The sequence below is a fragment of the Chiloscyllium plagiosum genome, chromosome 36 (assembly GCF_004010195.1).
Source record: "Chiloscyllium plagiosum isolate BGI_BamShark_2017 chromosome 36, ASM401019v2, whole genome shotgun sequence".
Taxonomy (NCBI): Eukaryota; Metazoa; Chordata; class Chondrichthyes; order Orectolobiformes; family Hemiscylliidae; genus Chiloscyllium; species Chiloscyllium plagiosum.
In genome coordinates, this window is record NC_057745.1 from 34809904 (window position 1) to 34824561 (window position 14658).

General features: G+C 42.7%; 1 protein-coding gene across 1 annotated transcript in view; it reads right to left on the reverse strand.

Moving 5' to 3' along the window:
* adamts17 (ADAM metallopeptidase with thrombospondin type 1 motif, 17) overlaps positions 1-14658 on the reverse strand; it is a 655987-nt gene that overhangs the window by 559334 nt on the left and 81995 nt on the right. The window lies entirely within an intron of this gene.

Below are 14658 nucleotides of genomic sequence, written 5' to 3' on the forward strand. Positions count from 1 at the left end.
GCTACTTTCTCCACACCCCCACCCTCCTCTAGCTTATCTCTCCACGCTTCAGGCTCTCTGCCTTTATTCCTGATGAAGGGCTTTTCTCCTGGATATGGGCCTATCAGTTCTCTTACACAACTCAGGCCGAGTGGAACAGTTTTGCTGTCTCGCGTCTGCATACCGACAGCAACTAGAACGACTTTTTGGCCCAGATCCTGAAGAAACTTTTTCACTATTTGGCTTAGGTTTGGCTTTGTTTTGGGGTTTTGCTGTGTGCTGAACTAGAGCCCCTCTGTTGAGGACAGGTCCTGAGTGAGGCTATGCAATTGCCTTCACTCAAGTAGTGACCCCCAGCATCAGTTAGCCTGGCAAGAGGCCATTTCCATCAGCATTTCCTGTAACTCATATGCTCCACTTGCCACATTTTCTAATGACAAAGCCAGTTGTATAACCTGTTTAAAGTCAAGTTGGGCTTCAGCTAGTAAGCACTTTTTCAAGGTTACATCATTAATCCCATATACTAAAGGTGTCTCAGCATCTCATTAAGGGATCACCTGCCTCTTTTTTTCGTCTTAAGTTCATTTAAAATCCTGACACAGATTCCCCTGCCATGTAAAACAGATAGCATTTCTGAATTAGAGAGGCTTAGGGTTGTAATATTCCTTAACTAAATCAGTCAATCTTTGAAAGGTTTTAGCATCTGGTGCCTCAGGCAACATTAGGCTTCTAATAACCAAAAAAGCTGCAGGTCCACAAGCTGACAGCAGAATTACTCGTTGCTTTTCATCTGGTCCAAAATCATTTTCTCTGGAAAAAATAATGTATCCTTTCCACATGCTGGGCCCAGTTTTCAATGGCAGGATTGAGTGAGTCAAGCTTCCCAAATAATGACATGATGCCAGAAATGCTTACCCCACACCAAAGACGACTACTGAAAGCCAATTTCTTCCAGAGTGTATTTTTCTTTTCTCTCATTGCCACGGAAATAACTTCACAGAGGCCAGCATCCCAACGCCAAGTCACCCTTTGTTTACATGTGCATTGTACTTGGCACAGGTCCACCTTCCTCAGAGTCAGTGCTCAGAGTGACCAGGACTTCTGACTTCCTGCTTTTTCTTTGTCAGCCAGAGCTCCTGATTGGACCAGGTTAACAGCCCCAATCAGGAACTCACATTGTACGAGCTCCACTTGGCTGACTTTGTTACAATCTCTACAAGAAACATGGAGTTTGAAAGTTAAAGTGGATCTAGTGAGACAAAGAAGGGGATAAGGTATTGTGATGACAAGGTACTGTGACGACAAGACTTTTGTGGATTAACTTTCAATAATATAATTGGGGGCAAATATGAAGGGGAGAAGCAGTTGAAATGTGTGGGTAAAATGAAATCAAAGTCCAACCATAGCTGAATGGCACAACAGGCTGAAGAGCTACAGGATCTCCCATGTACCAAAATCAAAAAGTGATACTAGTCTCTCACACAGTAAGCCATAGCCTGCTCTTCAACTAATTTCAGACAAAATTTTCTGGACATCAAAATGTCAGCAATGGAAGCTGCAGCATCAGTCATGTGAGAGGGATTTATCTGAGTGGTGGTGAAGCAGAAAGTCTGAATGCAATGTGCAATTTATATTGGTGCACCCTCTAGAGGCAGAGTCAGCTACAAGCAGCAGCAAAATCACAGGAAAACATACTGCAGCCTACATTTTCAGGGATTCCCTTTATAGAGCAAGAGGCCTGATGCACAATTTTAAAGTATTTTCACTTTTGCAGTTTTTCTCCAACGTAACCTTATTTTCCCCCCAATTAAATATATTCTATTTGCATTCTCCATTTGTAAAGTTTAGAATGTTTTCGATACTATTTGGTTTCCAAAGTTACTTAAGATTAAAGTAACTTGTTATAAAATGTTGATTTGATTATAAACATGGTCCAAAACATCATATTTGTATTTGATAAAACAGCTATGATTGATATATTGTATTACACATGTTCAAATTGATATGCAAAAGATGAAAATAGATGATCTGTTGAAATAGTACAGCCTACGCTTTCCACTGCACAGCAGGAATTTCTGTTTAGGTGGGACATGGGCAGTGTTGGCATAGCCAACATTTGCTGTCCATCTCTAATTACCCTCAAGTAGCCCTCAATGGTCAAGTAAAAGGCCATTTAAGAGTGAACCACATTGCTGAGAGTCTGGACTTATGTTAGCCAGACTGGGTAAGGATAATAGATTTCCTTCCCTGAAGGGCATTAATGAACCAGATGGGCTTTTATAACAATATTGGCAGAGGTAATGGCCACTGTTAGTAAAACCAGCCTTTCAATTCCATATTTATTTATTGACTCTAAATTCAACTGTTGGATTTGAATCCAAAAGCAACAGCCTGGACCTATGGGCATTTATCACTACATCATTCTCTCCCTGTTAAAAAAGAAGCCTATTAGAAACTGTAAGTTTTGCTTCTTTACAATGGTGAAAACTTTTGTGACTAGCTCTTGGATCTCTGCTTCCTGATGTGTGCATGTTATTGATGAGATGCCTCCTCTAGAGGAGGTGCATGCACATACACTGAGAACCTCAACCCCTACAAGCATGCCTACATCTCCACACCTGCCTCTCCTCAAGGACACACATGCCCGGGGCATTTAAACCCACACCATCATTATCCCCCCACACCCAACCCCAGGCACACTCATCCACACATCCAAACCAACCTGTCAACATCCATCCCCCACCAGGCACACCAAACCTTCAAACCCCATACCCGTCCACATCCCACACCTCCAACCCACTCAATCCCTAGGTCCTATTGTACTGGGTTCTTACTGGAAAGGTGAGCATGAACAGAGTGAATGAAGCACACACATCATTGGGCAACAATCGCACTGAACAGGAAAACATTTCATATTCCTTAAGTGCAGCCTCACCATCAGGAGCTCACAACAGAAATGTTGACAGTGTTCATCAAGACACTTGCATCCATTGTAATTCATTAAATTTCAGTCTGAATTGGCTGGTAAATGAGAAGGTTATGGATCCAAATAATGTTCAAGGGTTTTAATCACATGACCTAAGCTGATCCCTCAGTATTATGGACGGGTTCAGTGTTGCATTAGAGATATTGAATTAAATCCTATCAGAGGCATTATGCAAACAGCACAAAGTTCTTGGCTGGCCATTGAAAGCTTAGCTGTAATATGAAATTAATTTTAAGACTCCGCCGGATCACTAACCAGAGGTGGATAATGTCTCAGCTTGCTAGTGTATTGGCTCCTTAGTTCTATCCAGCCTCTGAAGCATTTGTGCAAAGGTGAGATGGAAGCATGGCAGGGCTTCCCACCTGTGGACAGTATGTAGCTATCGCGGCTCACGCTCGCTAAGGTTAATGCAAGGAGAACAACTGTTTGCACCTGGGCATGGGTTCAGCCCCATAGTCCTGACTCGTACTTCTCACACCTGAGGGAAAATCCCACCAATATGCTGCAGGCGTCACTGTGACTCTTGAATAAACATTTCCTCAATCATTTAAACCAAAGAGTGAAGACTGCTTTTGGTACAAGACTGCACAGAGAAAAGAAAACTGATACATCAACATTTCTAACCTTATAACTACACCATAAAATGCAATCATTCTTTTACATTTTTCTTCCTGAAACAATCAAGTACCATCATTCAAACATCTCAAATGACATGAACACAACCGATTTGATTTTATTCTTTTATGAGATGTGTGCATCACTGGAAAGGCGAACATTTGTTGGATAACCCAATTGCCTTTGAATTGCATGACTTGCTTGACCATTTCAGAGGGCAGACCATATCCTAGCATATCAAAGAGTCACATGTATGCTGTAAGGTAAGGATAGCAGATTTATTTCCCTAAAAAGGACATTTAATCAGATGGGTTATTACAACAAAAGATAATATTTTAAAGGAAAAGATTAAGCAAAGTCAGTGTTGGTCCTCTAGTGAGAGAATGGAGAGTTGATAGTCAACAATAAAAAATGGCAGATGAAATGAACAAAATATTTTACTTATCATGAGAAAAGATTTAAAAATTTCTGTTGTAACGAAGACTTGAGTAATGAAGAGGTTATTACAGTCAGTTCTTCTATAACTCAATAGTTGCATAGTTGTGCAGCCTGCATTATGGAAAAATCACACTTCGAAACAGTGCTTAAAGTGTTGGCAATGTAATTGCATCACAGCCAACACACCTCTTAAACATTTGCACTGCAGAAACAGCACCCTCAACTGAATCGTGTCACAGCGAAGTCACGTTGACGAAGTGCTTGTATTAACAGAACCTTTACAGCACAAGGCACTCAAAGATTTAGAATGGTCAAGTGAAAGGAAAATCATATTTAACCAACATATTAGAATTCATTGAACAAGTAATGTGCTGTGGATAAGGGAAGGCTGTAGACATATCAGAAGGCATTTGACAAGGTACCACACCAAATGCTATTGCAGAAAATAAATGCTCATGGTATAGGGAGCAACTGGTGAGCATTGATAAAAGGGTTTTTTTGCCAGCTAAACTATGCAGGAAATAGTCCAGTTGGAAGCAAAACAAATTGTTGGAGAAACTTAGCAGATCTGGCAGTACATGTACGAGGAAAGTTCAGTGACTCCTCATTAGAACACATGTTGCAGTATAGTATGCATAAAACAGTCTTTGTCTGACTGGCAGGATGCAATGAGTTGAGCGCCACAGGGGTCTACATTGTGGCCTCAACATTTTACAACTTGCATTGATGAAGGGAGTAAAGACATGAAAATTAAATTTTCAGAAAACATAAAGGTAGGTAGAAAAGTATGTTGTAAAGAAAACAAGGAGCTTACACGCAGTTATAGGTAGGTTGAGTGTGCAGGCAAAACATCTTTGTAGAGAATGGAAAATATGTAATTGATCATTTTGGTCAGAAGAATAAAAAAATTGGTATTACTAAACAGAGAATGACAGAAGAGTTCTGAAGCAAGGAGGGATTATTGTACTCCAATGCATGAGTTACAAATGTTAGTATGCAAGTACAGCAGATAATCAAGAAATCCAAATGAGGTACTACATATTATTACAAAGGGGATTTAATATAAAAGTATTATACAGAGCATTGCTCGTGAGTTTTGAGAAGATTTGTAGCTCAGGTTGAGGTTTAGGATGTAAGTTTGCTCACTGAGCTGGAAGGTTCATTTTCAGACATTTCGTCACCATACTAGGTAACATCATCAGTGAGCCTCCGGTGAAGCACTGGTGGTATGGCCCGCTTTTAATTTGTGTGTTTAGTTTTCCTTGGGTTGGTGATGTCATTTCCTGTGATGTCATTTCCTGTTCTTTTTCTCAGGGGGTGGTAAATGGGATCCAAGTCAATATGTTTGTTGCTAGTGTTCCCAACATTACTGATACCACATCTTGAATACTGTATACAATGTTGGTCTCCTTATTTAATGATGGGAATACATTGCAGGCAGTTCAGATGTGGTTTAATAGGCTGATACCTGAAATAATGAACTATGAGAAATGGAGCTGGATTCCATTGGAATTAGAAGAGTGGGGGCATGACTTGTTTCAAGTCTAGGATCCCGAATGGCCTTGACAAGGTAGATGTGGAAAAGGATAGTTTCCTTTGTGGGTCTGTCCAGAAACGGAGGGCACTATTTTAAAATTAGGGGTTGCCCTTTTAGGACAGAGCTAAGGAGAATTGTTTTCTCAGAGGGTTGGGCAATTTAGCAACTCTGTCTCAGGAGGGATTAGATTAGATTAGATTAGATTAGATTCCCTATAGTGCAGAAACAGGCCCTTTTGCCCAACCAGTCCACACCAACCCTCCGAAGAGTAACCCACCCAGACCCATTTCCCTCTGACTAATGCACCTAACACTATGGGCAATTTAGCATGGCCAATTCTCCTGACCTGCACATCTTTGGACCGTGGGAGGAAACCAAAGCACCTGGAGGAAACCCATGCGGACATGGGGAGAATGTGGAATCTCCACACAGACAGTCACCCAAGGCTGAGAATCGAACCTGGGACCCTGGAGCTGTGAGGCAGCAGTCCTATCCACTGAGCCACCATGCTGCCCCATGAGCCACTGTGCTGCCCCATGGAGTAATGTTTTTGTTAGGTCATAATAAATTGATTTTCTAGTCTAATACGAATCTAGGATTACTGGGGACGGGAGTGTGGAATTAGAAACACAATCAAATCAACCAGAAACTTAATAAACAGTAGAGCAGGCTCATGGGTCAAATGGACTACTTCTGCTCCTATATCGTATGTTCAGATCAAAAGTACTTGCATTGTCAATATTACAGAGACTAGCTACCATAGTGGGATTTGAACCAGTGTCACCACAGCATTAGTCTGGGTTTCATGATTATGAGATATTACCACCATGTCACCAACTTCCCCGCGATCTCATCATTTACCACATCATTGTTTGAGAGAGCTTGATTTACAAAACAAATTGATTCGCTTGTCTAATAAGAATCTAAATTACTGAGGACAGACAGACATGTGAAATTACAAACAACACTCTGAGGGAAATTGAGGAACAAATATGTAGAGACACTTCAGAATTTATGGAATTTGTCAAATGTGTTCAAGAACGTTTCCTAAAGCAATATGTAGAGGGCCTTACTCGCGAGGGTGCAACACAATGTCCTGTTAGGAAACAAGGTCAGCCAAATGACTGAAGTGTCAGTCAAAGAGCACTTTGGGTCCAGTGACCTCAACTCTCTTAGTTTTAACACAGTAATGAATAAATTGTAGGACAGGCCCATGGGTTAAAGTGCAAAACTGGATCAAGGCCAATTTTGGGGCCATTAGGCAGGATCTACCAGAGTTCGATTGGGTGATTCCGTTTGAAGGAAAAGGAACGATTGGCAAATTGGAGGTTTTTAAAAGTGTGATATCTAGAGTCCAGTGACAATATGCTCCTGTCAGTGTGAAGGGAAAATCTGGCAAGTTTAGGGATCCTGGATGACAAGGGTTATTGAGGCTTTGGTCAGGAGAAAGACGACGACATACATTGAGTTAAGCTATCAGGCTCAAGTCAATCCCTAGATCACTAAAAAATGTGTAGGAGCACACTGAAGAGGGAAATCAGAAGAGCAAAAACAGGGTAGGAGATGGATCTGGCAGATAACATTCAAGACAATCTCACAAGGTTCTATAGCTATATTAAGAGTAAAAGGGTGGCAGGGAAGAGAATAGGTCCCCATAAAGATCAGCATGGCGACAAGGATCTGTTTTGGGACCACTGCAGTTTGTCATTTTTATAAATGACTTAGACGCAGGCATAGGTGGATGGATTAGTAAATTTGCAGACGACACTAAAGTCAGTGGAGTAATGCACAGTTTGGAAGAATGTTACAGGTTGCAGGGGGACTTGGATAAACTGCAGAATTGGGCTGAGAGGTGGCAAATGGAGTTCAATGCAGCTAAATGTGAGATGATGCACTTTGGGAAGAATAACAGGAAGGTAGAATTTTGGATCAATGGAAAGATTCTTGGTAGCGTGGATGTACAGAGGGATCTTGGAGTCCATGTGCATAGATCCCTGAAAGTTGCCACCCAGGTGGATGGTGCTGTTAAGAAGGCATGTTAGATTTCATTTGTAGAGGGATTGAGTTCCAGAACCACATTATCATGCTGCAACTATACAAAACGCTAGTGCGGCCACACTTGGAATATTGTGTACAGTTCTGGTCCCCATATTTTGGGAAGGATGTGGAAGCATTGGAAAAGGTGCAGAGGAGATTTACCAGGATGTTGCCTGGTCTGGAGGGAAGGTCTTATGAGGAAAGGCTGAGAGATTTGGATTTGTTCTCATTGGAAAGAAGCAGGCTAAGAGGGGATTTGATAGAGACATACAAGATGATCAGAGGATTAGATAGGGTTGACAGTGAAAGTCTTGTTCCTAGGACGATGACGTCAGCTTGTACAAGGAGGCATAACTACAAATTGAGGGGTGATAGATTTAAGACAGATGTCAGAGGCAGGTTCTTTACGCAGAGAGTGGTATGGTATGGAATGCCCTACCTGCTAATGTAGTCACCTCAGCTACATTAGGGAGATTTAAACAATCCTAAGATAAGCACATGGATGATTTTGGGATAGTGTAGGGGTACAAGCTGAGAATAGTTCACAGGTTGGCGCAACATCGAAGGCCGAAGGGCCTGTTCTGCGCTGTATTGTTCTATGTTCTATATGTGGAGCCACAGGACATTGGGGAGATTTTTAATGAATATGTCTCCTCACTGTTTCCTGAGGAGGGAATCATAGATGCAAAGGAAATAAGGGAAACAAGTAGGGATGTTTTGGACCGCATACATGTTACCAGAGAGGAGGTGCTTGCATTATGGTGGATAACTCCCCTGGGCCTGGTCAAGTCCATCCTTGGAAATTGAGAGGGGCTAGGGAAGAAATTGCAGAGGGCCTTGCAGAGATTTTTGCTTCATCTTTAGCCACTGGTGAAGTTCTGGAAGACTGGAGGGTGGTTAATGTTGTTCCATTGTTTAAGAAAGGTAGCAAAGACAAGCAAAGGAACTCCAGGCCAGTGAGCCTGACATCAATGGTAGGAAAAAGTGAGGTCTGCAGATGCTGGAGATCAGAGCTGAAAATGTGTTGCTGGAAAAGCGCACCAGGTCAGGCAGCATCCAGGGAACAGGAGAATCGACGTTTCGGGCATTCCTGAAGAAGGGCTTATGCCCGAAACGTCGATTCTCCTGTTCCCTGGATGCTGCCTGACCTGCTGCGCTTTTCCAGCAACACATTTCCATCAATGGTAGGAAAATTGTTCGAGAGGATACTGAGGGACAGGATCAACCAACATTTGGATAGTTAAGGTACGATTAGGGATAGTCAGCAGGAAGTCGCGACTGATAAATGTTTTGTGTTTTTCAAAGAAGTAACCAAGAGGATAAATGAGGGTAGGGCAGTGGATGTTGTCTATCTGGACTCCAGTAAGGCCTTTGATAAGATCCCACATGACAGCTAGTCATGAAGATTAGGTTGCACAGGATCCAGGGAGAGCTAGCTAATCAGATTCAAAATTAGTTCAATGGTAGGAAGCAAAGTGTGATAGTTGAAGGTTGTTTCACAGAATGGAGGCCTCTGACTAGCAATGTACCACAATGGGCAGTGCTGGGATCTTTGCTATTTGTTATTTACATCAATGATCTGGATGTGAATGCATAAGGCATGATGAGTAAGTTTGAGGATGATACAAAACAAGGGGAAATCATTGATAGTGAGGAAGGTTGTCAAAAATTACACAGGGATCATGATCAGTTGGGGAAGTAGGCTGCGGATTAGATTAGATTACTTACAGTGTGGAAACAGGCCCTTCGGCCCAACAAGTCCACACCGACCGCCGAAGCGCAACCCATCCAGAGCCATTCCCCTACATTTACCCCTTCACCTAACACTACGGGCAATTTAGCATGGCCAATTCACCTGACCTGCACATTTTTGGACTGTGGGAGGAAACCGGAGCACCCGGCAAATACAATTCAATACAGATAAGTATGAAGTGTTGCACTTGGGAAAGTCAAACCAAGCTAGGACTTATACAGTAAGTGTAATGTCCTGAGGAATGTTGTGGAGCAGAAGGACACATGAGTTCTTTGAAAGTGGCATCACAGGTAGACAGGGTGGTGAAGAAGGCATTTAGCATGATAGCCTTCATTGGTCGAAGCACTGAGTATACGAGTTGGGACATTATGTTACAGTTTTAGAAGTTGTTGAGGCCACACTTGAAGTATTGTGTACAGTTTTGGAAAGAGTGCAAAGAAAAATTACGAGGATGTTGCCAGGACTAGTAAGCCTGAGTTATAGAGAGAGGTTGGCCAGGATAGGAGTTTAATCGTTGGAATGTAGGAGAATGAGGGGTGACATTATTGAGGTGTATAAACATGATGGGCGTAGGTAGGATGAATGCATATCATCTTTCTCCCAGGAATGGGGAAGTTGAAAACTGGAGGGCATAGGTTTAAAATGAGAGGGGCAAGATTTAAAGAGGACCTGAGGAGCAACTTCTTCGCACAGAGTGGTACAGATATGAAATGGGCTGCCAGAGGAAGTGGTGAGGCAGACACAGTTGGAACATTTAAAAAACATTTGGATAGGTACATGGATGGGAAGAGTTGAGGGGGATATGGAACAAATGCAGGCAATTGGAACTAGCTGACTGGGCACTATGGTCAGCATGGGCCAGTTTGGGCCAAAGGGCCTGTTTCCATATTGTATTAGTCTATGACCCCATGACTCCACATATATAATAGTAAGGTTGTAATACTGGTGATTTTATTTTTCCAAACATTGACTGGGACTACCATAGTGTTAAAGGTTTAGATGGTGAAGAATTTCATAGAATCCCTACAGTGTGGAAACAGGCCATTCAACCCATCAAGTCCACATTGACCCTCCAAAGAGAATGCCAACCAGACCCAACCCCCTATCCTGTGTAACTTTGCATTTGCTCTGGCTAATCCACCTAGCCTGCACATCCCTGGACAAAATGGGCAATTTACCATGGCCAATCCTAACATAGGAGAAAGTGAGGTCTGCAGATGCTGGAGATCAAAGTTGAAACTTCATTGCTGGAACAGCACAGCAGGTCAGGAATTCCTGAAGAAGGGCCTGTGCCCGAAACGTCGAATCTCCTGTTCCCTGGATGCTGCCTGACCTGCTGTGCTGTTCCAGCAATAAAGTTTCAACCAATCCTAACATATACATCTTTGGACCATGGGAGGAAACTGGTGCAGCATGCAGATACGGGGAGAATGTGCAAACTCCACGTAGAAAGTTGCACGAGAGTGGAATCAAACCTGGGACCCTGGTGCTGTGAGGCAGCCGTGCTAACCACCTATTCACCATACCAATTTGTTTAATAAAATTTCCTTGAACACATTTATCAGTATATAAATCATCTGACTACACAGGAGCAACATTTGACCTTTTCTTGGGTAAGGCGGCAGGGCAAGTGACTGAAATGATAGTTGGGAACACTTTAGGTCAAATGATCATAATTCTATTTGTTTTCAAATAGTTATGGAAAAGGTTATCGCAAAAGTTTAGTGTGATGCAACTGAAATTATATATTGACAAAGATCTGGATTGTTTGTTAAGGGGGGGGAAGAGGAGGAGGCAGGTAAAGAGACACGGGCGCGGACGGGGGTCAGAAGGTGGGTAGGGATGGATGGGGGCGGTGTTGGAAAGGTTGGGCGGGCAGAGGAGTGGTTGGGGTGGTGAGTGTGCTGCTGCCTACTTTCCTGAATGGGAAGCAGACTTCACAGAATAATCAATTCTCCGAACGTAATAGTACCCACCCATCTTGTTCGAATAATTGAAGTTCCTCTGTATACCACAGTCCAAAAATGACACCAAAGTTATGGAAAAGGATAAGCCTTGCATAAAAATTAAAGTTTTTATTTGGACGAAGACAAATTTTAATGGTATGACTCAAGAACTTTCAAGAATTGATTGGAGTAGACTGTTTGCAGGTAAAGGGATGTCTGTTAAGTGAGAAGCTTTCAAAAGTGTGATAATGAAACTTCAGAGCCATTATATTCCTATTAGAGTTAAAAGGTAAGGCTGATAGGAGTAGAGAACAATTGATCCATTGGGCCCTAGTCAAGAATAAATAAAAATCATATTAGACAACTGGGTTCAAACTAAACTCGAACACTGCCAAGAGTTTAGTAGCAAGCCAGGGAAATACAGACCAGTGAGCCTGACGTCGGTGGTGGGCAAGTTGTTGGAGGGAATCCTGAGGGACATGTGTTTGGAAAGGCAAGGGCTGATTAGGGATAGTCAACATGGCTTTGTGCGTGGGAAATTACGTGTCACAAACTTGATTGAGTTTTTTGAAGTAACAAAGAGGATTGATGAGGGCAGAGCGGCAGATGTGATCTACATGGACTTCAGTAAGGCATTCGACAAGATTCCCCATGGGTGACTGGTTAGCAAGGTTAGATCTCATGGAATATAGGGAGAACTAACAATTGGATACAGAACTGGCTCAAAGGTAGAAGACAAAGGGTGGTGGTGGAGGGTTGTTTTTCAGACTGGAGGCCTGTGACCAGTGGAGTGCCACAAAGATCGATGCTGGGTCTACTACTTTTCATCATTTATATAAATGATTTGGATGCGAGCATAAGAGGTACAGTTAGTAAGTTTGCATATGACTCCAAAATTGGAGGTGTACTGGACAGCGAAGAAGATTACCTCAGGTTACAACAGGATGTTGATCAGATGGGCCAATGGGCAGAGAAGTGGCAGATGGAGTTTAATTCAGATAAAGGCAAGGTGCTGCACTTTAGGAAAGCAAATCTTAGCAGGACTTATACACTTAATGGTAAGGTCCTAGGGAGTGTTGCTGAACAAAGAGACCTTGGAGTGCAGGTTCATAGCTCCTTGAAAGTGGAGTCGCAGGTAGATAGGATAATGAAGGCGGCGTTTGGTATGCTTTCCTTTATCGGTCAGAGTATTGAGTACAGGAGTTGGGAGGTCATATTGCAGCTGTACAGGACATTGGTTAGGCCACTGTTGGAATATTGCATGCAATTCTGGTCTCCTTCCTATCAGAAAGATGTTTTGAAACTTGAAAGGGTTCAGAAAAGATTTACAAGGACGTTGCAAGAGTTGGAGGATTTGAGCTACAGGGAGAGGTTGAATAGGCTGGGGCTATTTTCCCTGGAGCATCGGATGCTGAGGGGTGACTTTATAGAGTTTTACAAAATTATGAGGGGTATGGATAGGATAAATAGACGAAGTCTTTTCCCTGGGTTGGGGGAGTCCAGAACTAGAGGGCATAGGTTTAGGGTGAGAGGGGAAAGATATAAAAGAGACCTAACGGGCAACGTTTTCACTCAAAAGGTGGTAACATGTAAGGATTGGGCTGCCAGAGGAAGTGGAGACTAGTACAATTGCAACATTTAAAAGGCATCTGGATGGGTATATGAATAGGAAGGATTTGGAGGGTATATGGGCCAGGTGCTGGCAGGTGGGACTAGATTAGGTTGGGATCTCTGGCTGGCATGAACAAGTTGGACCAAATGGCCTGTTTCCGTGCTGTACATCTCTGTGACTCTAGAGTATCCCAGGATGTTTTAGGAAGTTAGTGATGAAATTGCACAGCCTCTTGCAAAAATATTTGCATTATCTATAATTACAGGTGAGGTGCCGGAAGGTGGCTAATGTTGTGCTTTTGTTTAAGAAAGGATGGAAGATGAAGCCTGGGAATGATAGACCGGAGAGTTGTTGGAAGTGATTCTGAAAAATAGGATTCATATGTATTTGGAGAGGCAAAAAATAATTAGAGATGGTTTTGTGCAAGAGAAATTATGTCTCACAAATGTGATTTGAGGTTTTGAGGAATTAACAAAGAGGATTCATGAGGGCAGAGCGGCAGATATTGTTTACTTGGACTTTAGTAAAGCCATTGACAAGAGTTCCGCATTGTAGACTAATTAGCAAAGTTAAATCACACTGGGTTCAGGGTGAGCTTACCAACTGGATACAAAATTGGTTTAACAGCAGTGATGCTGGAGAATTTGTTTTTGGACTGAAGGTCTATAACCAGAAGTATTCCATGGGGAACGATGCTGGGTCATTTGTTTGTCATTTATAGAAATTATTTTGATGAGAATACAGAAGGCCTGGTTAGTAAGTTTATGGATGACTCTAAGGCTGGTGGTATAGTGGATAGTGAAGAAGGTTAGCTAAAATTACAAACAGATCTTGATCAATTGGGCTAGAGGGTGGTAAATGGAGGTTAATTTAGATAAATGCGAGGTACTGCATTTTGGTAACGCAAACAAGTGCAGGAGACTTATACAATTAAAAGTAGGTCTTGGGTATTGTTGTAAAACAGAGACACCTCGGGGTTCAGGTACCTAATCCTTTGAAATTTGCATCACATGTAGGTAGCATGGTTAAGAAAGACATAGCACACCTGCCTTCATTGCTCAGACCTTCAAGTACAGGAGTTGGGAAGTCATGTTGCTGGGCGGCACGGTGGCTCAGTGGTTAGCACTGCTGCCTCAGCGCCAGGGACCTGGGTTCAATCCCAGCCTCAGGCAACTGTCCGTATGGAGTTTGCACATTCTCCCCATGTCTGCATGGGTTTCCTCCAGGTGCTCCAGTTTCCTCCCAAAGTCCAAACATGTGCACGTTAGGTGAATTGGCCATGCTGAATTGCAGGGTAAAGGAATGGGTCAATAGACAATAGATAATAGGTGCAAGAGTAGGCCATTCTGCCCTTCGAGCCTGTACCACCATTCAATATGATCATGACTGATCATCCTTAATCAGTATCCTGTCAATAGACAATAGATAATAGGTGCAAGAGTAGGCCATTCTGCCCTTCGAGCCTGTACCACCATTCAATATGATCATGACTGATCATCCTTAATCAGTATCCTGTTCCTGTCTTATCTCCATAACCCTTGATTCCACAATCCTTGAGAGCTCTATCCAACTCTTTCTTAAATGAATCCAGAGATTGGGCCTCCACTGCCCTCTGGGGCAGAGCATTCCACACAGCCACCACTCTCTGGGTGAAGAAGTTTCTCCTCATCTCTGTCCTAAATGGTCTACCCCGTATTTTTAAGCTGTGTCCTCTGATTCGGGACTCACCCATTAGCGGAAACATGTTTCCTGCTG